This window comes from Erithacus rubecula, assembly GCF_903797595.1.
Source record: "Erithacus rubecula genome assembly, chromosome: 1".
In the NCBI taxonomy this organism is placed as follows: domain Eukaryota; kingdom Metazoa; phylum Chordata; class Aves; order Passeriformes; family Muscicapidae; genus Erithacus; species Erithacus rubecula.
The window spans coordinates 22,641,212-22,652,267 of NC_136658.1; the positions used below are offsets into that span (position 1 = coordinate 22,641,212).

The window sequence follows — 11,056 nt, forward strand, 5'->3', positions numbered from 1 at the left end:
AACTCAGTGTCTTTTTCTGGCCTCTAGTCTTATAATTAAAGTGAAAAGATTTCTCCTGCCAGTTACCTAGGAATGTTGCCTTCCAGACAGGCAGAGCAAAGAACACACATAAGACAGCTGGAAGAGAAACCAAAGCGCTTTGCCTCACAAAAGAAAATACAAATGAGCAATCTGAGTGCCATCAAACCTGCTGTGAGAGAGAAAGAGAGAGAGAGGTAGGATCAAATCCCTTGTTAGACCTTAAGCTCTCTGGAATTAGGCCACTTTAAGAAGTAAAAGGACTAGAGTTTAAATGATTCTGAGAATTTCCCATTTCTTGAGATAACTATGACCTTTACAAAGAAAGCTACAAAGAACCCAGAGCATAAAGGAATGAGACTTCTGTGTCTTTTTCTTTTTCTTTCTTTCTTTCTTTTCTTTACTTCTTTCCCCCCTCTCGCAGCTTTCTTTGTAGAAACAGGTGATTGTGCTGCCCTTTCTTGGAAGATGTAGCTCTCCCTCAGCTAGAGCTTCATAATAAAAGGGCCAGTACTGCTGCCCTTGGCCCGGTGGAAAATTTGCATGGAAAATACAGCTGTGTGAGACTCATCATTAAAAAAACCTACTTTTACAGTATTCTCTGGAGCAGAGGCAGAAAAGATGCAACTACTGTGGTCAACTGTAGCCTAAGTCTGTTGAAGTCTTAGCCAAAATCCACTGATGTCTAAGTCAATTGCCCTAATGAAGATGGACAATTGCTGGCACAGGTTATTACCTCTGTTCTAATGCCTCACAGCTACACTGGCATGAAGTGGTATACAGTGTCCATTTCAGTTCCTCTAGTACCTTATGCCCACTGGTGCTCCACTCAGAGATGAACCAAATACATCTGCTGAAATGTACACTGTGCTCTTCTGTTAGTCTGCCACAAAGGTTTGCATGCTTCAAAGAAAATGCTTGGAAGAAATTTCCTATAGTGGCAACTAGTTAGAGAGATGTAACTATAAGCAGGAAGAGGATGAGAAGGGAAAAATTTTCTTGCTCTGGAGAGAAAGGATATATCTGTTCTGCCTGTCCAGACGCAGAGCACATTGTGTGGTCACAGTGGTATGGAGCACAACATGCCCATAACATGTATACAACAAAGGTACTCTCTGTGGCACCCCTGCACACAAGGCTTTCCCAGGCACACAAGGGACTGGAGAGACTCTAGTGTCCACTGAAAGGACACTCTAAATGAGGCAGTCAAAGCTCAGACTTGCATGGAGAGCTGTTACCAGAAACTCAAGTGCAAATAAAAACTCCTGTGAGCATGCAGTCATTTGCACAGGCCCAGACAATTCCAGGCATACATGTCTGCAGCCAGATGTATGATACAAGGTACCTGCACTCTGAGTGACAGACTTCATACACCGTCTCACACTCTCAGGAACATGTACATATTCTGAATCCCAACAAACTTAGGTATAGTAACTGATTCATACAGCAGCACAAATGTAAACCTGTTCCGAATAGGTTTTCACACAGGCTCGGTAATAAACATCCACACACATCATTGAACAATTTATCTACACGCGCAGGTATTCCTGGCCACAACCCATGCAGGCACAGAGAAATGCAACAGTTGCCCAGCCAGATGCAAATCAGTTGTAGGCACAGGAATACCTGCTTACCAGACTGCTGCCAGAAGAAAAACCCTCACTGGGCAAGGTCTGCCTAGCTCTTAGGGAATCACTCCTTCTCTTTCAGGTTCAGCTTCTTCATCCACTTGGTGTTATTTGTCTGCAAAAGCTCTTTTCATTCCTCCATTCCTCTTTCTCTCTAAAGCTCTGTTCAGAGAAGAATAACACAGCTGAACTAATAGCCTAACACATAGCTGTCTGATGACCTCCCTTCAATTTCAGTTTGCCACTTGGCCACGTGGACAATTGCATATTTAGCTGCCAGTTGCAGCACAATAAAAAATAATAATAAAAAATCCCCTCAAATATTAGAAGGTAAATGAAAGGGAGAAAAACTTCAGGACTAAATCCCTCCTTGGGTGCTAGGCAGCTAAAATCAACAGTATAACACCAGGGCTGAACTTGGCCCAGCATGGTGTTTTGATGAACTAAACAATTAATTAAGAAATATCTCCCCAACAGATCTATTCTTGGGGAAGAATATGTGAGGAACATACAGATCCATCTAAGAGCTTTATTGCCACCATTACATGCTGGAGAATAGCATATAATTAATTAAAATGATGGCAAAGATTAGATCCAAATTCCTATACACAGTGTGTACACAGCCCAAACAGACAAAATAAATCAGAGTGCCCATACTCTAATCCAGCAGCTTCAGAGGATTAAATAGATGCATTCCAACCACAGGCTCAGAGCAGCCCCACTCAGTATGCACAGAGCTGCCCTGTGTACAACCATGTCTAAGGGATCCCAGGAAAAGTACCTCGCTTCAGATGAAAAACATAATTTGGGTTTTGATCATCTCCCATCATTTATGATGCCCTGGATTACTTTCCCTCCCTAGATTTTGGCCTACACATCCCAGGCAAATTCCACATTCATCTGTCTTGAAGCCTCTCCTGTAATGTCAGCTGAGGAAGACACAAGTTTTCATTGCTCTACCAGAATTTTGTGTGCTGTGCTTTGTTATTTAACAGTTGATGAGCCAATCTTGAGGTGGCAGCACTGAAGACAGAAGGTGGGGAAGAGTGGGGTCTCTCCCCCCATATTAATTTTGTTAATATGGACTATACAAGAAGGATGAGGTTGCACTTCTTACAAAGCAAGTCAGTCTTTTCTCCATCCATCATGAATGATTTTCAATTTCTCATGAAAAAATTGTTTCTCAGAATGAAAAAAAACCTAATACAAATAAAATTACAAAAAAACACATCTTTTCTTGCAACAAGGGTAAAAATCATTAATTGTGTCATTAATCATGGGGTTAACTCCACTCCTGGAGTGTCTGAGACTGCATTAATCCCATTGCAGCTGCTGTGAGACTGAACTCTTACGTTAGGTAAGAATAGAGCTGGGTGGTCCAGCCCACAAAAAATATCATAATTTGTCAGAATGAAAAGCTTAAATAACACATACTTTTCCAAACGAATAAATTTGAAAACAAACAACAAAACCCTGAACCAGCCAGCAAAAAATAAAAATAAAAAAAAACACCAAACCCCCCAAAAATCCCAAAACCAAACAAAACAAACAAAAAAAAAGAAACAAAACAAAAAATTAAAAACCAAAAAATCCCAAAGAAACAAACAAATAAAAAAAAAAAAATCAAACCCACAACCAGAAATACATCCATTTTTCCACTTTTCCAATGTGAAAATGTCTTTTGGCATTCCTTAAAATCAAACATTTCATCTGGGGATGTTATACTGAATGTTTCAAAGCTTTGTTTCCACCTGTGCTGGAATGGATGCCTCAGAATACCTGGCTACTCTCTGACTTTCACCATGCCCTATCCAGCCCAGTCAGTGCAGATCTGCAGTATATTATTGGAAATGTGTCTGAGACAAGCAGATAAATCCATGAGAGCCACAGGTACAATGCATCTAAACTACAACTCCCAGGAGGTACTGCAACCCATGGGCAGGCATCACCTGATTTGAAATAAATGTAACAGCAAAATGCTTTGATTAATTTCAGCAAGTGCAAGTGTTTGAACCAATCCAAGTCAAAAGATTCTGTTCAGAGTCTAAAATTCTAAAGCTGTCAAAAGTTGCTGCATTTTATTTATTATATTAAAGTATTTTCCCTCAGAGAATCGTTTCCATGAGAAGACTCATTCCCAGGGAAGATCTGGAAGATAAAAGCCTTAGTAAAGTCTCCTCTGGTCTTTCACATGGGCAACATCTTCACTGCAATTATACTGCAGGGTAAATTTCAGGAAGCATGGACATACATGAGGTAACTTGACCTCTCATGCTGCTGCTATGAATAATAATAAAGTTAAAACAGGTCTGTATAAGTTCATCTGAGAAGCTGTGTAAATAGTGTTGGCCCACTTTAATATTCATGAAGTTCCCCACAGCTTTAATTCAGAGAGGGTGCTTATTTCTATTCATCATGTCATCCCCTGTCTCCAACATGGACATGTCATCCAGGGGCTGGCTCTGTATCTAACAAAAAGCAAGGCACAGTATCTAGGAATATCCCAAATGGGCAAAATGAGATATTCCAGAGCACTTTTCCTGAGAAAAGTTGCCTCATACACAGTCTTAAAGGAAAGGTAGCAGGATATTAACACAGGGTAAAAAGAGTGTATGTATTCTTAGGGCTCCATAGCACACCTGAAAAACTCTATACACCTCAGAATTAAAAAAAAAAAAAAAAAAAAAAAAAAAAAAAAAAAAAAAAAAAAAAAAAAAGACAAACTAAATCCCCGTGTCCTTGCCTATCTCCCCCTCTTTTTTTGTCTTTCTAAGATAAAAGGTACGATATAACCTTCCATTATTTCATCACAGCCTCATGCTGTGAACGAGTCAATATTTTTTATTATCACTTATTATCACAAAAGCTGCATCACTCTCTGATCCATCAAGTATGGATCAAGGTCCTATTCCACCTGGTGCTGAACAAGCAGAGAGCAGAAAGACAGTCTTTGTCTAAAGAAAAATCTAAATATAAGGCAAGAGAGTGGCTGACTGGAGGCAGATGGGAAGCAAGAGTTAATGAGATCATTCATAGAAGCATAGAATCACAGAATGGCTTGGGTTGGAAGGGACCTTAGAGATAATTTCATTCCAAACCTTGCTGCCATGGGCAGGATTTGAGGGCAGAACACAGGTGCTTTTACAATTCTAGCAGGGAAGAAGGCAGGAAGATGCTCTTCTGCAAACCTGTCAATGTGTGACTGGTGCCAGAGAAAGGAATTGGCCAGATACAGAGCTGACCCACCATGGCTGAACAGGGATGCCATCATGGGCCATGAATCAAAACCAGCTCATTGTATTAGAGAGGGAATAAGGAAGGCTGGACAGAAGGTTCTCAAAGCAGAGCAGCAGAGGGTACACTTTGCTACAGTGTCCTGCAAAGTCTTTCTGGTGGTCCAAGCAAAATGTGCTCTAACATCCCGTGTAAAAGAGGGATTAGCTCTGAGCTGAGGGCCTACCTTGGAAATGTTGTTCTTGAGAAACAACCTGCTTGCTGCTGTAGAGTTTGGTGAGGATGTTGGGGAGTTGTTAAATTTTGCCCTTTAACCATTATTCTGGGCCTGACTACTCGCAATTTCCAGTTGGAAGCCAGGAGAGAAAGGCTGAAAATTCAGAGGAATCCTGATCCCAGCCCTGGGTTTTAATGATGTTATGTGAATCAGGCAAAAACATGTAGCATAGAGGATTGTATTCTGAAATCTGAAATGCATTTTAAAAAGCAACTTTCTCAGAACTTCCTTCTAAAGTGAGCAGAGAAGCATTTGGTCTGACTCCTTTTCTGTTCATTCCCTTTTCCTCTCTAATTTTTCCTTTGTAAAGAAACACTGAAACCAGAAGGATCTCTGAGAAACCAGACCTGATCAGGCATGGGGCAGAATCTGCTCCTTCCAATTATCTGCCAGCCTAATCATAAAAATATCATGGTGCACACTCCATATGTCATTTTTATTGAATTCATTCAGGAGTTTCTCGATTAATCTTTTATTATTCCTTTCCAAATCCCAGGGTTCCCATAACAGAGGCTGATCAGCTAAAGCAATTCTCACACAGAGAGGAAACAGTGAGAATTATTTTGGCTCTTGCATCCTTCAGTCACGTCACCAGAATTTCCTATGGCCTTTCCTTTGAGTGCTTCCTGCCTGAAAGAGGACCCTGTGCCCTCAGTGCCTCAGCCCCTTAGCCCTCATTGCTCCAAACAGGAGAGCCTGACCCCCGCTAAAGACAGTGATCAGGTAAAACCATTGCAATATCCCATTTGAAGGAGGAGAAATGAGCATTCTCATGGTGAATAGTCCCAGAAATAAGAGATTCACTTCGTACACTTCTGGGAAGACACCTGGGCCAGACCAGCAGCATTTTGGTGTTTGTACTAAGCGTATCATCACTGGCATCAAGTAGATCCAATGCAAGGATAAACCAGGACTCTTTCCAACCTGAAACACTTGCCTTGCTGTGCCTTGTCTGAGAAATCTAAGCTTTCTTGGCTCTAGCAATGGCATGCCTGCCTACATGATTTTTCACTCAACCTCTGTTTATCTCTACAGCAATCTCTATTAGCAATTCCTCTGCTGCCACATGCAGCAGAGAGGCTGTAGCACTCCTGTTCTTCCCAGCCAAAGCTTCTATATTATCTCAATAAAACAGGCAATAAAGGAGCTTTCCATCCCACATCTGGGATGTGTCCGACTTGTGCAATTCCCTTTACCTAGGCAGAATGAGACCTAAAGGTACTGAGAGCTTCCCCAGGCAGTTGTGTTGCCAATAAAAAAAAATACTAGTGGGAAAATAGTAGCTAACTTTTTGTTATCTCTTGGGTAGGATATTCCTGTCTCAGTATCTTGTTTGGCATCTTCATCACCACCTCATTAAAGCTTCAGTTCATTAATTAAATATTTAATACATTAAATGAGGTTCCTTTTGTATGGAGGAGCTGAGATTTTGTTGCTGGGGAGCATGATGCTGTGTATCCTCCTGGGAGGCTCCAATTTGCCATACTAATTGCACAAAGACTCTTCAAAAGGCCTTGTGCTGAATCTTCAGCTGCTGAGCAAATTGTACACTCCATCTAGCAGGAGAGAAGCCTGAGCTGGGAAAGACACAGAGCAGCAAGTCACTCTTCTTCACAGTCCCTGGCAGTCTGGAGAGATCACTTGTGTGGCAGGGCACTCTGCAAGGCAGCAATCCCAAGACTGAAAGTAACTTCCAGTCCTCATCTACATTGGTGTGCAGGGAGAGATGCAGCAGATCCCAGCTTTGCAAAATTGAGGAGGAGCCTTGCTAATTAGGGCTGTTAGATGGGAACCAGTCAAAAGCTTTTTTATTTGCATTTTAAAAGGTCTCACTACTGCACCAGAGATTTCTACTCTGTTGGTAATATATATTGGAACTGTACAACCAGTTGACTCAGTACAGCAAAGATAGACTCTGGTAAAAGCAGAGGGGCAGAAAGGAGAAGCAGGAAGAAAGGAAAGGGGGAAAGAATTTCCCAAAGCAAATGGGCTGCTAGTGGAACAGAACCCTGGGCCAGCTGTAAAACCATATTTCTGCCTTATTCTGTCCCTCATTTACACTTTTTTGCCCTTAGCCTGCTGTTTGCTTCCATCTCTGTCATTGTTTGGGAATCAGCTATTCATGTAGCTGAGCTGTGATAGACAGGGTTGGCAACTTTGGCAAGAGTGGGCAGAAAAGCTAATTATTTTTTAAACCTTTTTTTCAGCCCCTTCCTCTGCCTTTTTCACACACACTCATCCCTGATACCTATGTTGCCATTTGATATAATAAATTGTATTAAAGTAATGATAAACCTTAGTAATTGACATTAGTTGACATTAGTAGTAGTTATGCTAAGGCTTAGTAGGCCGCATGTAACCGGCAGATGAACTTTATAGCAAATTTTGTAATGCAAGCAGTATAGTTGTGAAATAATTACTTATATTAAGGAGTGTATCCATTTATCTAAAGAATGCACCTTTTGGCAGAATCTGAAATGTCAGAGAGATTATGGTACCAGGTATCAAAATGAAGTAAGAATCTGTTAAGATGAAGAAATCATGTAAAGAAGCATATAAAAACCCTGTGAATTTTCTGTCAAATGGGGCTCTGTCTTTGGACGCTAGTCCACAGGCTCCCGAGGCCTCAATAAAGCACCGCATAAATGACTTCGGTTGTTTGTGTTTTCTTCGGATCGGGCAACAGTTTTCTGGAGACCGCGGCAGGACTCCGAAGGTGGCTGGGGCGGTTCGCGTTCTGATCCACTCCACGCCGGCACCGAGTGATTCTCGGGGAGTCATCGGTTCGTGCCCGACCCCCGCGCCTGGCGGACGACTGCAAAAGGTAAGCCCGAAGGTGCTTTATTTTCTGTTTCTGGTTTTGGGTGCCTGCTCATAAGACGAGGCGGCGATCCTCGCAGGGTTGGGCTAAGACATCTGGTTGGTCTGAAAAGCCTAGGCGCCGGCTGTCAGACGCGGCGAAAGCTGCGCAGGTCCGGCACTTGCCCCTCGCGGCGTCGAGAAGTGGCAAGTCGGATTGGTCTGGTATTTATTCTGGTATTTATTTATTTCTGTTGTGTGAGTGTGAGTATGTGGTATGATTAATTCTGTTAAACTGTTAATATTAATTGTGGTTATTATTGTTCTGTACGTTGCTGCATATTGGTTGTTGCGATCGGTTGCCGAGTTGTTGTACAGTTGTAAGTGAAACCAGTTCAAACTGCCATTTAAAGCATTCAAATCTATGGTTCAGTACTCTAAGGGTATACCCGGAAATACACCGTTAGAATGTCTGATTGAAAAAGTAGAAAAGTAAAGGGTTTGATTATCGTAATCATTAATGGCCAAAATATGAGCGAGAGGGGCCGGCACGGCCAGAAAATGGTACTGTGAATTATGATACCCTGAACTCATTAATGCAGTATTTAAGGAAAAATGAAAAATGGGATGTGATACAGTGTTTAGATTTGTTTTATTTGCTGCGCCGCAAGAAGGAGTGGCAGACTGAATGTAAAATAATGGTATTGGAAATGAAAAAACCTGAGTGTGGGGGAGTTGTAAAGGAAATCTAAGTGTGTCCAGTGCTTAGCCTTAACCTCTTGACCAGAGAAGGATTTGTCTTTAATGATATCACCTGATGTGCCTGCTGCTTCGTCCCCTCCTGCTGTTTCACCCCCTCCGGCTGTCTCACCCCTCCCCTCTGTTTCACCCCATTCCTCTCTGTGTCCGCCGTTGCCGGAGAGCAGTGGAGAGGAGAAGGAGGGGGAAGGGGGGGGAGGGGGAAGAGGAGGAGGTGGCAGGAATGGCGGTAGTGCCCGGGAATGTTGGGGAAGTTGTTGTGCGTTCCCCAGCCCCTTCCCCTGTTTCTCCCCAGGGTCGGCAAGGTGCCCCGCTCGCGGCTCGAACTAGACGGAAACGTAAGAATCATGGGGAACCCCGGCTTATTGCCCCTTAAGGGAAGCTATGGGACCCCAAGGAGAAAAGGTGCTTGTAAAGGTGCCTTTCTCCCGAGGAGATCTGGTGATTCAGAGGCAATCAGCAGGCGGTTGCCGTGAAAGTCCTGGAGAAGTGGCGCGGGTAGTCAGAGTGATTGTTAAAGCTCGAAGTCCAGATTAAAATGACTTGTAGGTTTTGTTGGATGCCTTAGTGGGTTCCACCGAGGAAGAGATAGTGTTGCGGGCGGGGGGGGAGCGTGCTTGGAAAGTGATCGGGCTGCATTCGGTTGGGAGAGCCGTGGGTGGCTTGGTGCCGAACAATGATCCAGAATGGGATCCAAACAGTGGTGAGGAAAGAAAATCTATCAGGGAATATCAGGAATTGTTAGTGAAATTAAGACTGGAATGCCCAAAACGTTAAATTAGTCAAAATTGTATTCAGTCAGACAAAGAAACTACAAATGGAACCAAAACCAGGAAATTACTGACAAGTAAATTTTTCAGAATTACCGAAGGCACAGAACTATAAGTATCTTTTAAGTGTATGTATGCACTTTTCAGAGCCATGCACCCCGCGCCGCTGCTCGAGCTCCTGCTCTGGGCGCCGCTGCTCTGGGCGCCGCCAGTGCGCGGCTTCCGCCACAGTATCCACTGGAACGGCAGCAACCCCAAGTTCCTGCAAGACGACTATTCCATCCAAGTGGCCATCAATGACTACCTAGACATTTACTGCCCGCACTACAAGGGGGCAGTGCCTGCCGGCCAGGCAGAAATCTTCACGCTTTTCATAGCAAACCGGGAAGGTTATCGCGGCTGCTACGAAACCCCTGGCGCCCTCATGCGCTGGAAGTGCAACCAGCCCCGGGCTCCCTTCGGGCCCGTCCGCTTCTCCGAAAAGATCCAGCGTTTTACCCCCTTCCCACTCGGCTTCGAGTTCCAGCCCGGAGAGACCTACTACTACATCTCCGTGCCCAGCCCCGAAAGTGCCGGGCGGTGCTTAAAGCTGCGTGTCACCGTCTGCTGCCAAGGCACCATGCCAAAGCCGGTAACAAAGGTGCCCAATTCGCAGCCTCGAAAGCGCAAGGAGCCCGAAAATGCAGTGCCTGCCCGGGGCACCGCGGTCCCATCGCAGTCCCGTAGCCCGTGCCTGGCGTTCTCTTTGGTGGTGTTATTAATTGTTCTTAAATCTTGAACTAATTAATTGGTGCAAGATCTGGGGGCAATTAATAATATTGCCAAGGACATTCACTCAGTGGTTGCCAATCCATATACTTTGTTAACATCTGTGTCAGAAAAATTTAAATAGTTTTCTGTTATTGATTTGAAAGATGTTTTCTTCTGCATCCCTCTGGCATTCGAAAGTAGGAAATATTTTGCATTAAAGTGAGAAAGTCCTGACACTGGAAGGAAAGGACAGCTCACCTGGTCCCGGCTGCCTCAAGGTTTCAAAATAGTCCTACGATATTTGGAAATCAATTGGCAAAGGAATTAAAAGATTGGAAGACTGCTGAGGTAAGAGAGTCACCATCCTCTTATGTCATTCTCCAGTATGTAGATGATATTTTTCTAGCAGCAGAAGAAAAAGAAACGTGTCTGAAATGGACTATTGCATTGTTAAATATGCCGGGTCAGGGTGGCTACCGGGTGTCAAGGAAAAGGCACAGCTGATAAAAGCAAGTGTGATTTATCTTGGATGCGAAATCATGCAAGGACAAAGGAGGCTGGGAGTCAATCAAATAGAAGCAATATGTGCCATACCCCTTCCAAGAAACCATCAAAAGCTTAGGTCCTTTTAAAAATGGTAGAATGGTGCAGACTGTGAATTTTAAATTTTGGACTCTTAGCTAAGCCCTTGTATGAGGCCCTGAAAGAACCACAGTTACACTGGGATCGACAAAGGAAAAAGGCCTTTAAAGACTTAGGCCTCCCAGATCTAAACAAAGAATTTCAGTTATATGTGAATGAAAGGCAAAAGTTAGCACTCG

At 43.4% G+C, this 11,056-nt stretch overlaps 1 pseudogene across 1 annotated transcript; it reads left to right on the plus strand.

Moving 5' to 3' along the window:
• The first annotated feature begins 9,636 nt into the window (after positions 1-9,636).
• Positions 9,637-10,263, plus strand: LOC306807079 (ephrin-A4 pseudogene; annotated as a pseudogene). The gene has a single exon. The product of its transcript is annotated as an ephrin-A4 pseudogene (transcript).
• Positions 10,264-11,056: the final 793 nt, after the last annotated feature.